This window comes from Protomyctophum bolini, assembly GCF_963924005.1.
Source record: "Protomyctophum bolini genome assembly, chromosome: 7".
NCBI lineage: Eukaryota > Metazoa > Chordata > Actinopteri > Myctophiformes > Myctophidae > Protomyctophum > Protomyctophum bolini.
In genome coordinates, this window is record NC_137868.1 from 28,700,860 (window position 1) to 28,724,042 (window position 23,183).

Consider the following 23,183-nt stretch of genomic DNA (forward strand, 5'->3'; position numbering starts at 1 on the left):
TTCTCAGAGTTGCGAATGCTTTATGTGTAGATCAATCATAGCATGAACTTATCTTTCAATTGCTGTGAAAAAAGAAACACTAAAGTAAATCCTAGTCTGTGATGTTCAAATCTGAGCTACTCCAGCAAATACAAAAATTAAAGAAATCACCAAAACCATCAATAACACTAACAGTTTGTAACTTTGGGGGATTAGGTTTGATCAGTAGCTTTGATTTATTAGAAATGACTCCGTGGCCTTTGTATAACCCAATCATTATTCTATAGTAATTAAAATAACCAGTGTGATCTCAGTTTCTCAGTTGTCCTCTGCCTACACTGTTTTGAAGCCATTCCCAGTGAACATTACATTCCCGGTGGAGATAAGGAGATGGATCTATCTAGGCTGCGGTCAGGATAGTATAGGGGTCATTTCAGTTCTCCGTCAAACCGACGGGGGATTTTTAAAACTAATAAATCCAATCTGCACAGACGTTATCAGATCATGAGGGCTCCATTATTATGCCACAAATTGCAGTTTTCCTCTAGATCTTGAATTGAGTGGAATGAAAGTGCGCCAGTCCAATTCACTGGGAGGCAGAGAAGCTTTGTTTTTATCCGTGGTTATCAAAACAGTATTATGTCACCCGGCATAAAATGCACGAAAGCAAAGTGCAGTATTGCCATTACTCACAATGAGCGATAAGGGCTATTATCAATCCTTATCGGGCCATTATGAACATAGGAGCCTTTTGTTGTGGATGAAATGAAAGCTAATAGTAATTGAAAGCCAAATAAACGGACATAAATACTGTTCAGCATTTCCAACACAGGGACATTTAGAAGATTGAGAATGTCATGCGTGACTACAATAATGATTACAAACAGGGAAATGGGCATGTGGTGTATTGTACGGCATAAATGAAAAACAAAAAGTAAGGACTTGACATTGCAAAGGTCAGATATAAGGGGATGGATTGAAGGATGGATGGATGGGAGGAAAGGAAGCAAGGAACGACAGGGAATTTTGCCAGAGAGAGAGAGAGAGAGAGAGAGAGAGAGCACTGCTGTGAGTCGGTTGGCAGTAAGAATAATCTGGCCAGGCTGACTTGAGAGGTCTCTGGAAGGTCAGTCATTTGACATGGTTGGCTGCCCTGTGGCCACCCAGACCACTCTGTCAAGTACTCTCTCTCTCTCTCTCTCTCTCTCTCTCTCTCTCTCTTTTTCTCTCTCTCTCCCCACTGTGTCAAGCTCCTTCTCTCAACCTTTGGCCAAATGCCTCCCACCTCTTTCCCCCATTCTCTGTCCCTACCTCCCACTTGTCATCCTCTCTCTTCCTCATTTCTTCCCTCCATCCATCCATCCTCTCCCGTCGTCAAGAAAGAAAGAAAGAGAAAGAGAGAGAGAGAGAGGGCTTCCAGATTCCTGGGGGGCATGTTGACACACACAAACATTAAAGTCCATAGACTTGGCTGGGGACGGGGAATTTATAATAATAAGGCTCTAAACAAACAAAAAGACTTGGATGGCCTATGACATAATTCAGAAAGCCATAACGCCCCTCAGTGTTCATTGTGGTCTGGCAGCCACAGTACAGTATAACACATGTGTTGTATGCAGATACCACTTATGTTAAATACATTGAAGGGTCAAGTGCATTAGGGATTAATAGGTCATGACTAAATCATTCCATGGTCAAAAGAGTCCTGTGTGTGTGTGTGTGTGTGTGTGTGTGTGTGTGTGTGTGTGTGTGTGTGTGTGTGTGTGTGTGTGTACGTGCGACGTGCGTGCGTGCGTGTACACGTGCATGTTGATGTGTGTGTGGATGTCTTATGTGGGTAAATGTACATGTTTGTGCCAAATTTAACAACAATTTCACAGTCTAGCAGTTTGCAGGGCTACTTTAAAATGACCAGAGAATGACCACATATATTATTCCTCATAATACAATAACACAACACAAATAAAGAAAACACCCTAGGGGTACTCACTCTGGAATGGGGGGAGCAAGGATTAAGATTAGGGTTCAGGTCAGGATGAGGGATTAGGAAGTGTGTGTGTGTGTGTGTGTGTGTGTGTGTGTGTGTGTGTGTGTGTGTGTGTGTGTGTGTGTGCGTGCGTGCACGTGTGTCTATGTGTGTGTAGTCCCCAGGATGACCTCACAAGTGCAACTAAATAAATGTGTATGGGTGTTTACATTGCGAGTGAATTGAGCGTTCAGGGCGCAGCGAGACCTCAACTCTTGGCAGTGCAAATCCTTGGCTCTGGACCACTGTTGCTGTTGGCAGGCTGAAGACCCAGCACTGTGTGTGTGTGTGTGTGTGTGTGTGTGTGTGTGTGTGTGTGTGTGTGTGTGTGTGCACTCTACAGTATATACATGCATTTATTTGTGCATCTTGGTTTCATCAGATTTGGCTGTTGCCTTCAAAGATCTTGACCTTTTGGAAGGTTACAGTTGCTACGAACATGTGGTCAAAATTTAAATCTCCCGAAATCTTCTAAAATGAACAACTAATACAGTATAAATATGCAACAATCTCTTGTTCTATAGCGTGGCTCTGACTTAGTGTGGGTGTAGCGTGAACGCATGCTACTCTTGACATGTACAAATATGAAATGTCCATGATGAAGACCTGTTAGGTCGAAACATGTTGGCAGTTGCCTTTTAATTCAATAAAGGCGTTCCTCATTTTTTAACTTTGTGTGCCCGGATCCTTCTCTTTTTCTCTCTTTTTCTCATGAAGTGTCCATTGCCCTGATCTCTAATCTCTGAGAATGTAAGTGCTTACTCGTTAAAATTCATCTAATGAAATGCCCGTGTCTAAACCTCCCTGAGACTGCAGATCTCCAACGCTCGCATCGACATGTTGCTTTGAAAAGTTTGGAAAAAGTTTTGGAAAAGTTTTAAAATAAATTGTGTTCTTTGTTGTAGCAAAGGTTAAAAAATTGGATACTCGCAGACCCAAAATGGGTCACGACCCTCTATTTGGGAACACTGCTCTTAGACTTTCATCTGATAAACAGCTGTGTTTTAACTCTGCCAATAAGACCTGCTGTTTAAGACTTGGCTGTTAGTGCAGCTTCCACAGAAAATGGCTTACAGCTGACTCTCTGTAGCGTTGTGGTTTTCAAACTTTTCACATGGATGCTTATTTTCTAAATGCCTTTACTTGGCCAAGGCGTGATTTTGTGTGGTTACTAACATACTGAATTTTATGCAGCCCTATCCAGCCAAATTTTTTATTCTTGTATGAATTCATGTATGATTCTATAGACCAATTATTTGTTTACAAATATTGGGACTGGTCGCACGGGTGACTGTTTCATGTAATCAATTCCCAACAGATCTCCAAACCTGTTGTTTTGGGGAACACTGGTTTCAGTTCATTCAACCTCCTCTTGTGTGTTGGCTAGTGAGATGCACCCTAGGAGACATTTATACTTCAAAGTGCAACAGTGTTGCGCACAGAGAACAGCTGATATACAAAATCACATCGCATCACAGATGCGACTGTTGTGAGCGTAGAGGTCTGCCTGCGCGACACAATCACGGGACGAAGCATAAATGATACTTGATGGGCTGCAGGTGCTCGTGCAGCCGTGGACAAACAGGCTCTGCTGCTGTGATCATGAGCACACCTCCCGTCGACTGGAGGTGTGGTTTTGAGGGCAACTGTTTTGAATTGCTATTATTGTTCAAACACAACAGAAACCAAGGACTATATATTTCAAGGGCGAGAGATCACAATAAAAATCCTAATTATTCTTCCGACCTCCACATTGGGAGAAAAACAGCATCTGAACTTTTCCATGAGAGGAAGGGTTTTCTTATCAGGGTGATGTCGTCTCTTAAGGCGTCTACATAGACTTACCAAAGTCATTATTGTCAAAGAAGTGAGCAAACAAATACCAGTTAACACCACTATAATCCACATCGTGGTGCCAGTGCCAAAGAAATCCACGTTATGAGCTTACAAAACGCGACACTTCCGCCTGCCTCGGATGTGATAGCTGTCCATATTTGAGCCAGATTCTCATTACAGGGGATGCATCGCCGCGGATTGCTTTCACTTTCTTAGACTAATGCCTGCCGGACTGGCACAACATATTTTCAGATAGGGAATCTGCGGGCAAATGCCATTTTGGGGGTCCATGGCACAAAAACGTTTGAGAACAATACTGATTTAGAATGAAGCCATTTATTGTAGAATCGTCCCCATTCAGGTCTTTAACCCATTTTGGGCCGGGAACCCCTTTTGGTGTTAGCATTATGTTATGCTTTAGCTATTGAAAAATAGCAGATCTACAAGCCCATAGCGCGCCACCGAGTGGCGCGCTATGAGTCTGTAGGTCTGCTATTTTTGAAAAATCGAAGAACGACTGACAATCTGACATAGAAACATAGCTTTTTCAGAAAACTGATCTCAGGTCAAAATGGGGGGTTATATAATGTGAAACCAAGCTCAATGCACCTACAGATGGCTACACATGCGCTCCGCAACTTTGAAGAACCCAGACGGGCCCATGCAGGGTCAGCGTTTGTCCATGTGCTGCTAAAACCCACCCTCTCTGCATGCCAAGAATGCTCAAAGTTATTTAGTTTGGTCAGCTGACTGTAAAATGGGAACTATTTTCCAAGAGCACGGCCAAAGTGCCAGAGAGGAAGTGGTGTTCTACACAGAAGCCTCTGAACTGACAGGCTCCTAATTATTCACACACTGTGTGTCTGTGTGGGTTCTGCAGCTATGTCAGGTAGACAGGAATGTCCTTCTTGGCAGGTTGCAGCCGCCACCACTACACACACACACACACACACACACACACACACACACACACACACACACCTTGCACTTTAACAAGACCTGCCTGTTGAACTTGGTCTTTAAAAAAATAGGAGGAAAAAAATAGAAAAACACTGGCTTTCCTCTGTGAAATTAACAACTAATATACATCAGGAAGGGTAGTTAAAACAGGGTTTACTGTGTGCTTGGAAAGAGAGAGAGAGAGAGAGAGAGAGAGAGAGAGAGAGAGAGAGAGAGAGAGAGAGAGAGAGAGATTGAGGCAGCTGTGTTTTAATTAGTTACAGCTGAGCAGTCTAAACTCCTTGCTCTCGCTCTCTCTCTCTCTCTCTCTCCCTCCTATAATCCAGAGTTAGGTTATAAACACAGTTCAAGTTTCCAATACTTTCTCATCCTGGGTGGCCATATCCAAATGTGCCGTGCATGTGCCTGTGTGTGTGTGCGCGCGTGTGTGTGTGTTTGCGTGTGTGTGTTTGTGGGATTGCGGCTACCCTTTTTGCAGGCCAGAATTGATTTTGTTTTTCACTACGTCTGACACTGATTTCCATTCTTGCTCACTGTCTCAGCAGTAAACCAGTTGAAGTCTACGTTATGAAAAACACTTTCACCTTTCTTTAAGAAAAGAACAACCTATATGTTTCAATGTGGCAAATATATACAATAAACAAGCGTTGTTCAGCAAACACATAGAGGGAACTAGTTGGGAACTTCTGATTTGATGCATGTAATCAGTGTTAAAACGTGGCGTTATAAATGTTAACTTGGCAAGGCTCCTGCCAGTCTAAGGTGGAAATGTCAAGATGAATTAACCCATTAACCACTTCATCCCCAGCAGCCGTATTGTGTGTGACGTGTTGTGAGCATGTCAAACGGCCCTATAATAACAGAACACACACTAGTTTAGAGCCCTGAGGGACTCCACTTAACCATATAGGGTTTAAATGGTTAACCTTTTTGCACAGTCTTCAAACAATTAAATAAAAAATGTGCATGTGTGTTTTTTCCAGACACTGTAAGTCAGGGTCAATAAAGTAAACTAAATAGTAGATTTTTTTGTAATTATGTGATCTCATATATGAGCATCTTTAATGCTCAGCAGATGCTCTATGGCTGTTTTTGTTGTTTGTTGTTTTTTAATTTTTGTTTTTCTCATGTTATGTGAAAGCAGGGAATCATAGCTTCAAATTGACATGTTGGTTGTTGAGTTTGGCCCACCACTTTTGGAGATATGGCTTTAGAGTAATGTCTTGCAGAAAATAGCGAGTTGAAAAAACAATCTTGTCGCTATGACTGTCTCTTGTCGCTATGAATGAGATTGCTATACTGTAGGAAACTGCCACTTTTGCTGTTTACCAAACAATAAGCCATGCATCTCAGACTTCGGATGGAAAATTCAATATATTTAGTATAAACGCTATGCAGTGATTAGTGGTGATCTATCTGCTTACCTCTGTTCAAGGAAAGACTGTTAATTATTTTTCAAACCCACTTTCCAGTTAGTTTAAAGATGTTGTATAATCGTCTCTGTTGGGTGGAATCCTCTTATGTCCAAAACCGTTACTTTTCATGATTCAAATTCAAAATGAGCAAAAGTAGCAAATCTACAAGCTCAAGACGCTTCGCTTCATGCCTCGTTTCCAGCTTGTGGATCTGCTGCCTTTGATGCTTTAGTGTGACGCTGTGGTTTGATCAAGTAGGGAATTCATTTGCTTAAAAACACACAACGTTCGGATATGAAGATGAGAGGTTCCTGCCCGACAGCGGCAGTATGTTTACTATACACATTATGCAGTGATTACTGCTCCTCTGTTCAAGGAAGACACACGTCAAATGTTGATTCTTTTTCTATTTACTCACCACTTACCCAGCTCTCCGGTTGGTTTAAAGCTGCTGTGCTTCATGGTATGTATATACATAACACAGTAGAATGCTATTCTGCTGTGCTTCAGATGGTATGTATATACATAACACAGTAGAACGCTATTCTGCTGTGCTTCAGATGGTGTATATACATAACACAGTACAATGCTATTGTGTTGGCCTGCTGCACACAACAATGCTCAGTTGTGTGAGAGAGCAGCTTTGATGTGGGCATAAAGCAGAGCTCAATAAAAGGCATGTGGCTGCGGGGCTTCTGGGATCTCTGGACTGTCAGCTCTGGTCAGCGTGAGGAAAAACAGTACAGTATGTATGTGTGTGTGTGTGTGTGTGTGTGTGTGTGTGTGTGTGTGTGTGTGTGTGTATGCGCTCTCTCTCTCTCTGTACTGTGCCCACTCTCTCCAGGGAGTCGGCTGCGAGATGACCCGGATGGGAAGATCTTAAGAAGGGGCGGTTCGCCCATAAAGTAAAAAAAGACAAGTATAAACATTCTACTAACTTTTTAATAACTGTGGAGCAGACCCTCAGAGATGGTTTATGCATGGGAGGTTTGTGCTGTGCTGTGCTGCGCTGCACTGCGCTGTGCTGTGCTGTGTGTGTGTGTGTGTGTGTGTGTGTGTGTGTGTGTGTGTGTGTGAGCCCACCCTGAACTTATAGCAGTAAAGGTCAACCTGAGAGAGAGAGAGAGAGAGAGAGAGAGAGAGAGAGAGAGAGAGAGCGCGAAGGGAGACAGGAAGAGGTAGAGAAGGAGATGGAGAGAGTGGGATTAGACTAAGAAGTTGCTGACACAACTCTTTAGGAGTTGAAATACACTGAGCCTGTATATGTTCTGTGCTGTGGGTGGGCTGAGGCCGGTTGATCCTCCCTATAGCCCTGTGTGCACTAAGGACTATTAATGGCATTAGGTGAGTCTTCTCGTTCAGACGAGCTGACAGAATAATGATGGAAGTTTTACATCATCATATTATTACAGTGTACTGGAATTCTCTTACTTTAAGAGAGATCTTTAGAAAGTGTCTGTCTAGCAATAATTACCTGTAATAAATATTTTATTCATTTCTTTGGAACTTTTTTTATCCTACTTTTGTCTTAACCACTTGAACCCAGGGGTCCTTGACATGAAAGCTTTTGAGCGCCAATGACATACGTAGCAACTTACGTTTTTCAGAAAATACATGTGCCTCTTAACGGGTTATTCCTTCCCAACCTAACCTGGTGGTGATGATGAGGTAAACATATCATTGATCTGTTAATTAACCTGGTGATCGATGATGAGGTAAACATATCATTGATCTGTTAATTAACCTGGTGATCGATGATGAGGTAAACATATCATTGATCTGTTAATTAACCTGGTGATGATGATGAGGTAAACATATCATTGATCTGGAGCCTCAAGCCTTGTGTTGTTTGTTTGTGCTCTCTCCAGTACATTTGGGAGCACCCCTCTCTAACTTATACAGGGGTTTGTAAACTTTTCCAGCCCGAATCCCAAACGCAGTAAATAGTGCGTTGCCCTGCTGGGACCCAGGCTCATTAAATGCACTCTTTGGCATGTGGAGAACCTCCAGACACCGTGCTGCAACTCATTTTGGGTCATGAACTGCAGTTTAAGACTACTTCCCAACAGAAGTGGTTTATGAAAGCTGGTTGGGTGAACTTTGTCAGGAGTTATACTTTATAGTAGCTGTACACCAGCTTCACCCATGAATGATGAAAGCTAAACCGACGGACAGGGCTTCTCTTGTACAAGTGATGACACGATGAAAGGCACCTTTTCAAGGTGCTACTTATTTCAAGCACTTCCTCTCTAAGAGTGTATGCAGGTGCAGGTTAACCACGTACGCCTTAAATCACTTGCTGATCTATTTTAAGACATGACGCCTGAGGCTCGCTGCACATTTGCTCCAATGTGTTCTCCTTACGAACATATTGAGATAAAACAATGCAAAGAAAAGAGTCTGGGCGAGCAGGGCTAGGTAATCTATCAATATCATGATGTATAAGACTAGACGATACTGGATTTGGGATATTGTAATATCATAATAGTGCTGTCTTTCCTGGTTTGAATCACTATACGTATCACGTCACAATGCATTGTGAGCTTGTAGATCTGCTATTTGTGAACATAATAAAAAGATTGTCACAATATGGTATTAGTGTCACAAATCAATCTCTAAAATTGAGATATTTGGTCAAAAAATATTGTTATATTGGATTTTGTCCATTTTGCTCAGTGTCAGGGACATATGGGTTTACTGTTTTAAAGGCCTAATGAAAGGAGCCATTGAAAGGCCAGGTGTACCGAGGTCAATGTGTCTCTCCATTACTCTCTTTATTGGTCTCTCTATCCTTCTCTCCCACTGCCATCTGCCTCGATCTCTCTTTCTCTCTCTCTGTGTGTGTGTGTGTGCGTGTGCGTGTGCGTGTGTGTGTGTGTGTGTGCGCGTGTGTGTGTGCGCTGAAAGCCGGCCTATGCTGGGATCATCAGAGTTATCATCAACGTCTATGGTGGTCTGGGGTAGGGTAATACCAGCCACACTCATCAAAGCCCTTATCTATATGCTTGGAGTTCAGTGTCATTTTCAAGGCATTGGAGGGTATATTAGATATCCAGGGGGTTTGTGTGTGTGTGTGTGTATCTAGACCCACCACACATTAACAGGAAGTTTTGTCTTTGCCGTGAGCCAAACCCTCTATCCTTTTCTTTTCTCTTCATGTGAGAGTGGGAGGTCCACCCCTGCCTGCACGGACCATGATCGTATTGTATAGGCTTGATTTATACTCAGTTGTGCGTGGGTGACGTGCGCCAAAAATAGCAGATCTATAACACATCATGCTGCCATGTGTTGTGAACATGTAGATCTATTTTCAATGGACAACTCCAGTCCACAACTTAGTAGGCTACACATCAGGCATTAGTTTAAAGTTGAACTAGCAGAGACAGACAGACAGACAGACAGACACTGACAGTGAGTTACCATGGGGTGTTATAGATCATCATCCTAGTCCAATTGCTCTCTGCCCTGCTGTGTGTTAATATGGTGATTCATGCTGTAATACTCTGCCAAGGTGCTCATTCACCTAATCACCTCCACGTGTGTGTGTGTGTGTGTGTGTGTGTGTGTGTGTGTGTGTGTGCGTGTATACTATACAGTATGTGCATTCGAGGGAGTGCAATTGAGAGAGAGACAGAGAGAGAGAGAGAGAGAGGGACACTGGGCTGCCATATATATTATTCCAATGCAAGCAGTGACAGAAAAAGTTGTGCGTGCGTGCGTGCGTGCATGCATGCATGCGTGCGTGGGTGCATGCATGCATGCGTGCGTGCGTTGGAGTGAGGGGGTATTCCACTGCAGCTATAGCTTGATGATCCCCCTTGATTTATAGCGGCATTAAAGGGCTGTTGCAGGCGTTTGCATTTTCGTTTTATGCGTTTCCTCTTCCTTGCATGAAGAGATGCTGTGACTTATTAGTGCGACAGATTCTGCAGAGGAAGGTGTTTTTAAGAGAGACTCGATGAGATGAGACTGCAGTACAGTATGTATGTGCTGCATACATCTCAAAGGTCGGAGAGAAAATCTCACATCATGTTTTTTATCAAACCTGGATACCTTTTTTTCACCTTTAATTTCACATGACTTGATAAACTTTTACCTTTACTGAACAGATATTGCCAGGCTTTCACTTATCCTTAACTGGGCGTGATATGACACATGTGATATGAGAGTTTGAAGGTGGGACACTGACAGGGGAAGTAAAGGTTCTCTCTGTCGCACTAGCAACTAAGGGCTGGGCCAATTGACTTCAGATCATTATCACCAATGTTTCAAACGTTTGCCTCAATTGCGATTAATAAATGGTTATTAAAAAAAAGTGTCTACAACCTTGCAATGCATCATATTGTTTACTTCATACTTTTTTGTTCACCATCATTGTACACAAAGTATAATACAGGGCTGGTTAATCAGACTAAATCAATTTAGTCGATTACAAAAATAATCTATTCAAATTGTATGAAATAAATTCAAAAGCTTCAGTATAGTTATGAGCCTGGGCAGACTATTTTCTTTCCTTTTTCTCTATTTTTTGGGAGTTTGAGACAAGATCAAAGGCTATTTTCTGGCCGTGGTCTGACAATAAAGTTGCATTCTGTTTTACTTTATTCATCATTCACACTTGTTTGATGGGCAAGGCAGCTGACAGTTATATCATATTTCCTGTAAAATCTCTATGAATAAAATAACGCCCATGTCCAAGTAATTTCAACATAATGCTTGTGTATTTCATTACATGCAGTACACGTGAGGGTGTGTTTGTGTACTGTGTGCACATATATAGAGCCTGAGTTATACATGGTTACAAATAACAAAATAATGTCCCAGCTCACAATGTGTCACAGCTCAATGCGATATGAGCTCGTAGATCTGCTACATGACTAATTCATCCTTTACAGGTTGAATTGCTGCTGAATGCAGTAAAAAAAGGAAAAAATAAATCATACCTGACGCCACCTCGCCTTGGGGCTCAAGCTGGCAAGAGAGACAAGATGCTCATATGGTAATCTTTCATTAAAGATTCAGTGAAAATGAGTGTGTGAGATGATCATGCCATTAAAAGTTAGAGTTAACATTGTGGTATGCTAATCAGACCATATGTGACTGGTGTGTGAATTAGTTTCCTTCCTCGACAGAAAAACCTGAAAAGAAAACACTTTTTTGGGGGGGGACTTGTACCTTGTTCATATATAAAAGAATGTAGAATAACTTAGTAATTAAACACTGGCAAGGAAATTAACACTTCATCATTAGCAGATACCTGCAGTTTATTTTCTCTTGTGCTCCAATTAGGATTTTTCAAAGGAAATGTACAGTTTTATGCTGACTCAGGTCTCCATTGCCATTTGGAGGTTAGCCATTAAGGAACTATACTCTCCAGAGATGCTGCTCTGAAATTAAAATATTCTGCTAAAACAAAATAGCACTTCAGTAGTTTGGGTGCTAGCCAGGCAAAGGCATTGGGTGGCCAACTCCCTTCCTTGCAGGGGATCATACAGTAAAACTGTTATTTATACCATTTTGATTTGTAAATGGCAAGTTGATGAAAAAAGAACACATGTTGTATAAGGAGGCGGGAGCAGTGGTGAACATGGTGAAAATAAGTAGGCCTACATTTATTTAAGTATTATGCTTTAAGTATAATATTTGACTTTTTTGTTTTGTTTTTGTTTGCAAGCACATGGCCACTTCAAATAGAAATATTGTACTTTTGACTTCACTACATTTCTAGGAAGGGACTCTTAGTTGGGACTCGAATTAATCATGTTATTAAGCCCTATTTCAAATAATGGTAAAAATAGCCACATCTACAAGCTCTGTAGATGTGGTGCAACCATAGGGTGCAGCCACTCCAATGCCCAGCTTTGTCCGTCCCTGTTGGTGTCTTGGTGTATGTATGTTTAGGGTACCAACAGGGGGTGCTGTTGCACCACTCACTTCAGACAGGTCTGACTTTACGATCTAAATGTCAACACAGCAACGCATTGATATTAAAAAAGAAAATATGCTTTGCAATTTGTACTTTTTAATACTTGAGCATATACATTGTCCACCACTGACGAGGAGACAGGCATTCAGGAGTATCTCTGGCCATGAGCAGAATCCCGTTGCCCTATGACCCACATCCCACTGAATTGCTCCGGGAGCCATTGAGAGGCCAGCCAGGAACAATGGATGTCACTCAGTCATTCTTCCTTTGTCACATAATGGGAGTTGAAACTCCTCTCAGGACGGGGATGGTGAATCGTGGTGAAGTATGATGAAGTCCCGGGGCCCCAAACGGGGTCAGGTGGAGACCCCTACAGCCACCTGGAGGCAGCGCAGAACACATCCATTATAGCACGCAGGATGGCAGCTCTGTTTCCTGAGGCCTTCCTGTCGGAGTTGACGGTGAAGTAGACAGAGAGATGGGAGGACAGAGGACAATGCTCACCTGTCCCTGCAGATTGTGTTTCTCTTGGCATGGCATCAGCCCGCGCACACACACACACACACACACACACACACACACACACACACACACACACACACACACACACACAGCATGCCCTCCTCTCTCTATCTCTCTCACACGCACGCACGCACACATGCACGCACGCACGCAGACACACGTGTACAGTAAAAGTATTCTGATATGCTTGTCGTGTTAGAGCATCTATTATCTCTCAACCTGACAGGAATTGACAGATTTACACTCTACCCAGCTCCTCCTATCAGTCATCATCACCTGAGATAATGAGGATCCTGGAGAATGAAGCACACACACACACACACACACAGGGGTGTTTGTGTGTGTGTGTGTGTGTGTGTGTGTGTGTGTGTGTGTGTGTGTGTGAGAGAGAGAGAGAGAGAGACGTTTTGCCACCGTTTGTTTGTGTACTATTCCAACAATGTGCACTGGCCCAAATCACATTCTTCCAAAGAACCTACTTGCCAGGTCCCCCCCCGACTTTGTTTCTTCCTCTAAACATGACCATTCCTTTTTGGACTAAATCTGTTCATTGTTCTGAGAGTTAAACGAATGCTCAGAATTGTATCATGCATACAGTACTTTATTCCGCCCCCAAACTGAAAATAAGTCGTGACAGACTTGTTACGGACTCATTAAAAACCTACCAGTCCTCTTGTCATGTGTGGACGCACCAGAAACATGCCTGCAACTAATTTGGAGAACTTTCCTACAGTTTAACAAACAGTATAACATACCCACAGCTCTCTCTGGCACACAGATCCAAATAGCCCTGTATTTTTATGCCATGCATTGCACACAGACTTTATGCTAACAGCGCTACACAAGCCTCCTCTTTCAAACTATTTTAACTGCTTTCAGCCAACATCAGTATTTAGTTTTAGACCACTAGGTCTAGGTCAATAATCCAAGTCATATTGCTAAAGCTTTATTCTGGCATGGAGTGGTTTTGCTTCAGTGTCGATCCGTGATTTGAGGAGTACTGTACGTGCTGATCTTAAAATCCTTAACTACAAAAGCAGGCCTCACGTAGTTACATCTTTTGGGAAGCGGCGGCAGATTCCATGTTGTGGAAGCCCACCAGTGTTGGATAAATGCAGGGGAGACAGTGTTCTGTACTTTAAACCACCTAGTAGCTAACAGCCAAATCCCCGCAAATCCCTTATTTTTTATCCCCGGCATAGTGATGGTTTTGCTAAACAACTCTTCACAAACTGTCTCTCCCACAACCTTCTATCACTCTTTCTTTAGCCAAAATCAGCATTTCCACCACTGTCCTCTGGTGTGTTGTGGCTCTTGAGCTCCATAATCCAAGGCTCATTCTGAGAGCCTTATCCCATTCAGCGAGCTCTGCTTTTGGGCTTAGGTCCAACTCCGCTCCTGGGAGGTCCCACATCTCCAAAAACCTCTCCAGTCATCCTTTTGGCATGAGTGTTTTTTATTTTCAATCATACTTTATAGAAAATGCAGGGCAACAGAATGCTGTTGTGGAAAGTTGTAATGGTCCCATGTGTGAACGGATAACTCTGGAAGAACCATTGGGAACATACGCTGCAGTATTAATTTAACTCAGAGTATAAAGATGTACCTGCAAGGGTCTATTTACACTGCGAGTTAAATCAACACAGATGTTTGCACTAGCACAGAATACTAAAACAATATTAAGATATTAATATTAGATAGAGGAAAATCATTTTTATTCCTCCCTCTCAGTCACGGGGAATAATGGTGCCCACACAAATGCACCTAACCACTGAATTTATGCACAGGATATAGGCCTATACTGTTTACACATCACATTAGCTATCAGTTTAAAACAACCACTATGCATTTTCATCTGTTGCTTTATTATCCAGGCTAAATAATAATCTTGGTAACCTCTCTCTCTCTGACTGTCTCTTCGTTTTCCTCTACTCTTGCAACTGTACATCACTCAGCCACTCTCTCGCCCTTACTCTCATTCTCTTTCTCTCAATAGTTACATTGTCAGCATGAGGTCATTGTCTGGGCTGAGCCTATGATGTCATTTCCCCCATAAACAAGGCTAACTTCCTTCAGGGCCTATATCAGCTGAAGTAATCTGTTATCTCCCAGTGCTGGGGTCAAACTGGTGCTCTATTCCACTAAAATGCCTCACATCTTGCCTATAGCCATGTCATGGTATAAAGTAAATTTCTTTTTACAGCTTCATACAATAGAAAAACTATAAATTGGTGACAATTCATAATAACTATCCCCCATAGAGAGGGACATAGCTGCATACCGCTTGTAGCAACATGGGCAGGGATGTTTTTAAAAGAGTAGTTATACGAAAAAAAATGACTGCTATGGGTGTTACTGCTGGGTGTGTATGGAAACAACAGGACCCTCACCCACCAGCCCACCCACACCCGCGCTCATGTTGATATGGGTTAGGACAGTTTCCTCCACACCCATAGGCTTTAACAGTTAAAACAGCACCACGTGTGTTATCAGCTGAGCCTCTATTATAGGGAAAAAGCCGACAGGGAGGCAGGATGACATACTGTAATTCCCAGTGTAATGCTGAGTTTTTACACACAAGGGTGTAACTGGAAAAATGTGGGAATGAAGCACTTGAAGAAAGTAAAAACAATGGAAACAAACAGGCCACGTGAACGCTGTCACTGCACACGTTGCAATTTCTGAACTTTGCCATTCGAAGAGGTTGGTATAGCTATATATGGTGTTAGACAGCTGTGCAATATCTATGATTTATGTACATGTAGAACTTCTGCAACATTCTGTTAAAATGTTGACATATTTTTAATCTTAAACCAAATTGATATAAGTGAGTTGTGTCTCTTTATGGACTGTGAAATAATAATTCCTGTTTGAAAACTAGCACAGAAGGGTGCAACTGGAAAACAGGCCTATATTGGAGAATCTGGAAAGCAATTCAAAATGATTGACAGTGATTGAACACAATAGAAGAATCCTATGGGAGGAAAAGGCCTGTTTAAGGCCAATTAAGCTCTAAGATTGGAACCATCAGAAACAGAACACATTTTGAGGTCCGCCCTACAGTTTGAGGAGCATTACGACAACCAAGCATTCAGAAGTAGCCTACAGAAAAAATATACATGCCATGTTTTCCTCTGGAATTATCAGCTGTTTCCCATTAGAAACATGATCTAATAGTCTTGATCTGTAGTCTGTCGAGCTCAGAACTGACATGAGTGGAAGTCAATAACTTATGATAGCTATGGGAAATCTGGGCCTCTGTACAGGAACCGTCAGCTGTTTTTGTGTTTATGGAATAGAGGGAGGGAACTCTGGACTGGTGCCACCGGTTATTAAGTGAACTTATCCAAGGCATGATGTCATTCCTTGGGACTTGAAACACTTATGTTGAAAAGATTGTCCTTGATGAGAACACGTAATTATATGATAATGTTCAGGACAGTGTTTGACCAATGTGTGGAGGTCACAAGACACTAACTTTGTGTTTTGTTTTTCCTGAGGCATTGTGGGTTAACGTCAGTTAAAGTAAACATCTGTGAGGGGAAGTGGAATCTGATAACCCTGAAAGTCCTTGCTGTAGCAATCACCGTACATGTGCTTTTACCCTAGATCAGTGATTCTCAAGCTTTTTAATTTTCAAGTATCCCACATTGATATGCTTAAGGCCACAGAATCCCATTTGATATGATTGCTATCTCTGGGACACAATCTATAATGTGAAATCCTCAGTGTTAATTTACCTCTTATCATTAAGCTGGGGGCCCCCTGGAACCCAGGGAGAACCCTAGATTATGATACAAAGATATCAAAATGTATCCGGCAATGTAAAATTAAGAATTGGAAAACTATATACTATATAGTACAAAATTAAGGGGAGTATTCAAGGGGTTGGTTTTTATATTAATGTCAGTGTGTTGTAGAGAAAATGACTTTTGAGGTTAAATTGTAGGACGTTGTCTATAACTCTCAAATGGAGAACTGACATGTGTTCCCTGAACTACAGGAGTGTTCAAAAGCAATGAAAATGGGTTGAGTGACACATTTTGATGTTGGGGACCAGTGAGTCGTCCATGGATAATGTCTGACCTCACCATGCTTGCAAGAGCTGCCATGCTTTTCTGCTGTGTCACAAGTATGTCTTCACTGAAACAGCACAAATCTAATAACTTTCTGAAGGATGACCTCAGACTGCTTCAGGCTCATGACATAATTCTGAGACATTGGAAGCAGATAAACTAAAGAAACATCAAAATATATAATGATAATGGGGTAAGGAGATACGCTGTGGGAAAATGTAGCATAATTGTGTGTGGAACTGGAAAGGCAATTCTTTTTTATTCAAACTGAAACTTTTGTTATTGTGAGCAGACTGCTGCACCCCCACCCTCCAAATGTTTTTCATTTGAGGAAGTAAATCAGTTGAACTTGTTACACTGGCTCTTCCTTGAGGCTCTTTGGCGTTGTAAAACTATAAAGAAAAGTTTCAAAGGCTAAATGATTTAAATCCATTGGGTTTGCCAATGGATGCCAATGCCTTGGTCACCTCTTGCAGCTGCCTGCAAAACCTCTGACGGATCCGTAAAACTGACCCCTAAGGGTCTATTTTTTACACTTTGAGAGTTAAACGAAAGTGTGCCGGGATTTTACTATGCACCCTAAAAGTGACAGTAGGGAGTGAAGTGATGACCACAGCACTAGCCAGGAGTGTGATACTGTGATTCTGTCAGCGGTTTTCTACCAAGAGGGACACTAGTGTGCATTAGTTGACAGGCTGTAAACAAGAATGCTGCGTGCACGAAAGCACACACGCAGAAACATGCACACGGCAGTGCGGTGCTGTGGTGCAGGGTTTCACAGAGACCTGTCAGTTATGTGATGTCATCTTGTTTACGTAGCCCTGGTAATATGGGAATACATATCATCGCCACAGCTATACTATCTGTCTCTGTCACTGTTATTGATATCAAGTCATTTTAATCAGAAAACACACAAAATACATGCCAGCTGAGGCATTCATCATTATGATACAGTGTATGTGTGTGTGCGCACGCGAGCGCGCGAGACAATCATTTTCACCATGCACATATAGTTGTTTAATTTTACAGGTTGAAGTGACTTCAACCTTGTGTGTAAACCAGGAGACAAGAAGAAGAGACATTCCATACCCATGCATGCCTGCAAATGGAGCCATGCATCCACCAATCAAAAGCCAATCTTAAATGTGTAGGAGTATAAAATAGGCTTGAGCAGCTATGGTGGGGAGGGGTTGTGAGAGGCACCTGTGAAAGGGGGGAGCACAGGGTTTATTACTAAACCGATACAATTTAGTTCTCAGGATAATGCCTGTGGTTTTACGTTGGTCATACTTTGTGAATGAGCTGGGTTGAGAGGGCAATGGCATTAAACCACAATCAACAACTGAATTTCTAGCAAGGTTTCTTGGTCTCTAGGTTAATAAACAAACTAGTGTTGGTGAAGATGAAGAGAGATCGATCATGCACTGAGCCCAACACAGCCCTTTTATAGGGCACAGGTGAGTATGATTGGTTGAAGGCGGAGCCAGGGAATCAGAGCTGGCCAATGATGGCTGCTGGAGTCAGCCACACTGGTGGTTATGGACCTCAGACCTTAGATAATGAAAGAGGGGAGAGGGAAGGACAGACGGGAGGAATATAGATAACCTACAGAGAAACCTACCTACGTGGCACGTAACAAGGTCTATAAGTGAGTCGTACATGAAGGTCTTTTAAAAGGTATAATATTGCAGTTTGACATCTCCAGTGACACCATGCACTTTACTTTCACTCCGTGGTGGACTATCAGGCCTCGCATAGCAATAGCACTTATGCTGAATCTGCGATTTATGTCCCTCTGTTTTACTGCACAATGGTCGTGTTTGAGGTTTGAGTGACACCATCATAAATAAGTTGTGGTCCAGCTCACAGGCAGGGAGTGCTAGTTTCTGGCAGCTTGTTGCATTTTAAGTAAGAAATAGGACCCCTTTTGGTTGTTCAATCTTGATTAAGGTCACATCTAAACTGCTAGTTTAAATACTTTGTTATCAATATTCAGTGTACAGCCTAGAGTCCACACTAGTACATTAACAGAATATTCAACTAGAAAAACGCTATTCGACACGTAATGTACATCAAAAGTCGAATATTCGCTAATATACTACCAACACCAGAACTGTGTTCTGGTGTTGGTAGTGTAGTTGGTAGTTCTCCAGCTGTGTTCTGGTGTTGGTATAGTGTAGTTGGTAGTTCTCCAGAACTGTGTTCTGGTGTTGGTAGTGTAGTTGGTAGTTCTCCAGAACTTTGTTCTGGTGTTGGTAGTGTAGTTGGTAGTTCTCCAATCCATTCATGGTTGATTCGGATATTGTTATATCATACTGTAAATTCTGTAACTGTACATGAGTTTTCCCGACGTTCAGACTCACTGAAGCAGTGAAACCAAACAGCAGTACTCATGCCAGAAAAGACCGCTGCCCTCTGGTGGTTGAATTTGGTATAGGCCTATTGCACTACGGACTACAGTCATTGCATACGGAAAACTGCGGTGAAAAACAACAACAAATCAACCATGGAGGAGAGGCAGAGAAAAATTGGACTAGACCTACTTTGTGGAATAATTACATTTGCAACTGTTGTTGTTTTCATTATGGTGAGTCTGGTAGCGTTTTGCATACATGTCTACACTGCAATATCCATTTGGGTAGAATGTCTTAAGTGATGATGATAAACGTATTCTTAATATTTTACGTTTGTTAGGAATCAAGTCAATAATCCAATACAATACGAACCATAATGTCGGAAGTTGGACATAACTGCTTGGTACTGATTATTACACACATGGGGAAAGCTCACTCAAAAACCCCATACATGGAGAAAGCCCCCATATACTGTGCTCAGGTCCCGTGACATCACTATGACTATGGATTATACTGTAGTAAATCAGGAATCTATCATAGTAAATCAGACCTGCTGTCGCAATTAAGCCCATACATGGAGATCCCTGATGTCATCAATATTAGTATATGGATATATGTGACCAGATTTGACTGAGAGCCTGCCAAATTCCAGCTTTTCACCGGAGGATTTATTTATTTTTCCAAAATGAGTTAATAGCACAGGCAGACAGACTCTTCACATACTATAGCATGTCTGAAATAAGTGTCAGAGCTCTCCATATATGGAGCTTACCTGTTCTGACATGTTGACCTGACCTCATCAAACCCTGTACACTCAAGACACGCTCCATATATGGCCATTGCACGCTTCTCGCCCTCAGGTGTGGTATATTTGTTTGAACAGTCATTTTCTATATTATTTCATGCTAAAGTAACTTCATTTAAGGTATTGAGGGTTTAGAGAAGGACAGATAAATGTTGTTGTGTTGGTGCGGCGCAGTCAAACTATACTGCCAGGGGAATCCATGGGGAACTCCCATGACGCAGCTAAGAGCACACAAACATGCTGGTGGCAAAACTGGCAATAGTCCAATCAGGTTGCGGCTCATTTGTAAACAGACACGGTGCAGAGCCGAACATATTTCACTCCACCTCAGGTTTGTCCCGATTTGCGCTGTTTCATTGAGAGGCCGAGAATTGCTTGTTTTTATTGGGGGGCCAGTGCTCGTGGGAGCCTGGGCAGGGGCCCTGCCCAGAAGATTTTTGTGGTGGTTCTGCACAACAGTGGGGGTGAGCGCCTCGACACCGGGAACTGCACTTATATCGTGATGTCATAAGTGTAAGACATCATAAGTACCGATGTCAGCGGTATCCCTTTTTATGCCCATATATGCAGTTCTTTGTCAGGCATGCCCAAATATGGAGTCTATGCAGATGTCAGAATGATGTCAGATGTCGGACACCGGGCACTGCACTCCTTGTGGGGGTGTGGAATGCGTGTGTGGAATTTGAAGGAGGTGGGGCGAACGGTTCTCGAGGTACGTGTATTACAGACTTACAGACGTACACACAGAGACTTGGTGCATTTATAGTTAAGATATATATTAAAAATATATATATATTTCGCTGGCAAATAATCAACTATTAATCGGCTATTATGGTATTCGAGTCAACTACCAAAAATCACATTTGGTAAATGCCCTAGGCCACACCTACTTCAGAGTGCGTGCTGTTTGGCTGTGGATTTGTTCCACCACACACAGCAGCAAAGTTGAACTTTTCTTAACTTGTCCGCTCTGCTTTTTGGTGGCTCATCATCACTCTCTCGCAACAGGAAAGTGAGATACAGCGTGGTGTGAATTCTGCATTACAGTAGGAATCATTCAACATTTCATGAACAGTGGAGCGTGTGACCCACGGCCCACTGTTCATGCCCCACATGATAATGGAGGAGAATGAGTAATGACTCCCACTACTCAGCCCATTGAATATTGCCGGTATAATACAAAGGCCTGTGGGTCTTTTACCATCTGAATCATTGATATGAGATGAATCATGTGGAGAAAGAGCTTTCCTGAGGAGCAATGCAAAGCGTTTGTCATCTTCCTCCCACAGCATGAGTTATTGTGATTTTATGAGCGACTCAACCCTCTAAAGGGTAATGGCATCACCCATTGAAATGTGTTGAATCATGCATACTATATACTCTCTTTAGCACTCTCTTAAAGCAATGCAGTTTGCCTACTGAATGGAGTAGAGCATACTGTATAGTACGTTTATGTCTGTTGAATAGAATGCCAGGTATGTTTACAGTGTGTCCGTTGAATAGAGTTCCACATTAATGTTTGTTGAGACAACTAATGTGAATATGGGGAATGCATTCCACCAGTTGCATCACAGGGATGATATGACTAACTTGGCGAGTGCTGTACACACACACACACACACACACACACACACACACACACACACACACACACACACACACTACCCGATTACTCACTAAATCTGTTAGGCAGGCAGTCACCGCAAGTAAGTTAAGATCTGTCAGATTTGTCGCTTTATTCTGAGCTTCTTAGGCTTCAGTGAATTGGCTAAATGGTAATGGATGGGTGCAGCCAGTCTCAATCTCTTTGCTATACTCAGACTTTAGAATCAGAACACTGGAACATGCATTGAGTGGGTGAACGGCATTTCCTGCTCCCCGAAAGTCCTATAATTTGTGAATGCAAACAAATCCAAAATATTTATGATACACCAACAAAGGACCTGATTTGTTACTCTTTGCGGCTCAGATCCGGCTTTTGCTTTTCTTTCTGACTGTCTAGAAAGAGTCTAAGAGTATGCACCAGAATTAGTTTTCATGACTTTCTAAATACCAGTACCATGTTGACAGCAGATGAGTCACAACACTTTATACTGCACACATGCATGCACAAATCCCACACACACACACACACACACACACACACTCAGGCACTCACATAATAATTATCATGTCTTTGTTTCTGTGTAGTGGCCGTGATTCTTTGTTTATCCTCTCACAGCCACAAGTCGACACTGTGTCTCATCAGCCCTTTGAAGCCATGAATCGGGCTGTATTATTGCCCTAATTACGCCTTAATCAGAACTTATTAAACAAGTATGGGACTCGTTAGGTAGTTCATTAAGTCATTCCGTGCTGCTATTCGTTCAATTAAGACTCTCTTTTCTTCTCTTCTCTTCTCAGGGAGTGAGGGAACGGCGAGGTCTGGGAGATCATGACCTTAATTGTCTTCCGGACAGACATGAGGCTTTAATTAACTCTGGAGGATTCCTCAGTGGCTCCAGACCATGACAACACGTGTAGAGCGGGACTGGATTTGTACGGTGAGGCAGAAAGCACTTGTTGGAAATACACTGTGTATGTACTGTGTGGTTGATTGATCTCTGTGGATACTGGATACAGTGGATAGTAACTAACACCTAACCACTAGGGCTGATAAGGCAGCTGGACAATCAGCACAGCCTCATCACCTTTTTGGTTCTTTTACCATTGCCCTCACCCATGGCAAATCCATCCTTCCGTCCCTCTTCAACCGCATATCCGTAGTCGGGTCGCGGGGGCAACAGCTCCACCAGAGAGCTCCAGACTTCTCTCTCCAGAGCAACATTAGTGACTTCCTCCTGGGAGATCCCGAGACGTTCCAAGGCCAGTGAGTTGATGTAATCCCTCCATCTGTGCCTTGGTCTGCCCCGGGGTCTCCTCCCAGTGGGGAGGACCTCCCTAGGGAGACGCCCGAGAGGCATCCTAACCAGATGCCCGATCCACCTAAGCTGGCTCCTTTCCAGGCGAAGGGTGGATATGTGGTGAAAGCCTGTTAGCTCTCTTAATAATTATTGTCAGTCATCATTGTTACTCAGGCAATGAAGCGATGGTGGGAACTGTTCATCGCAATTTGACAAAATCACCTGGAAACCTTAGCACAACAGAGCGCTGAAGTTTGACGTAATTTACGCATTCCTACTCGGGTCACGTTTCTTTCCCCCATTCTGAATTCCCAGACTTGTTTAACACATTGACGTTCTTTTAAATCCAATACTTCCGTGCCGAAGACGTCCATTTTAATT

The 23,183-nt window shown here is 42.5% G+C and overlaps 1 long non-coding RNA gene across 2 annotated transcripts in view; it reads left to right on the forward strand.

The window, feature by feature from the left end:
- Positions 1 to 23,183, forward strand: part of LOC308318035 — a 145,534-nt gene that overhangs the window by 48,532 nt on the left and 73,819 nt on the right. For both annotated transcript variants that reach the window (XR_013964313.1, XR_013964314.1), the window contains exon 3: positions 22,303 to 22,442. This is a non-coding gene — a long non-coding RNA (uncharacterized lncRNA). The remainder of the gene's footprint in view (positions 1 to 22,302; positions 22,443 to 23,183) is intronic.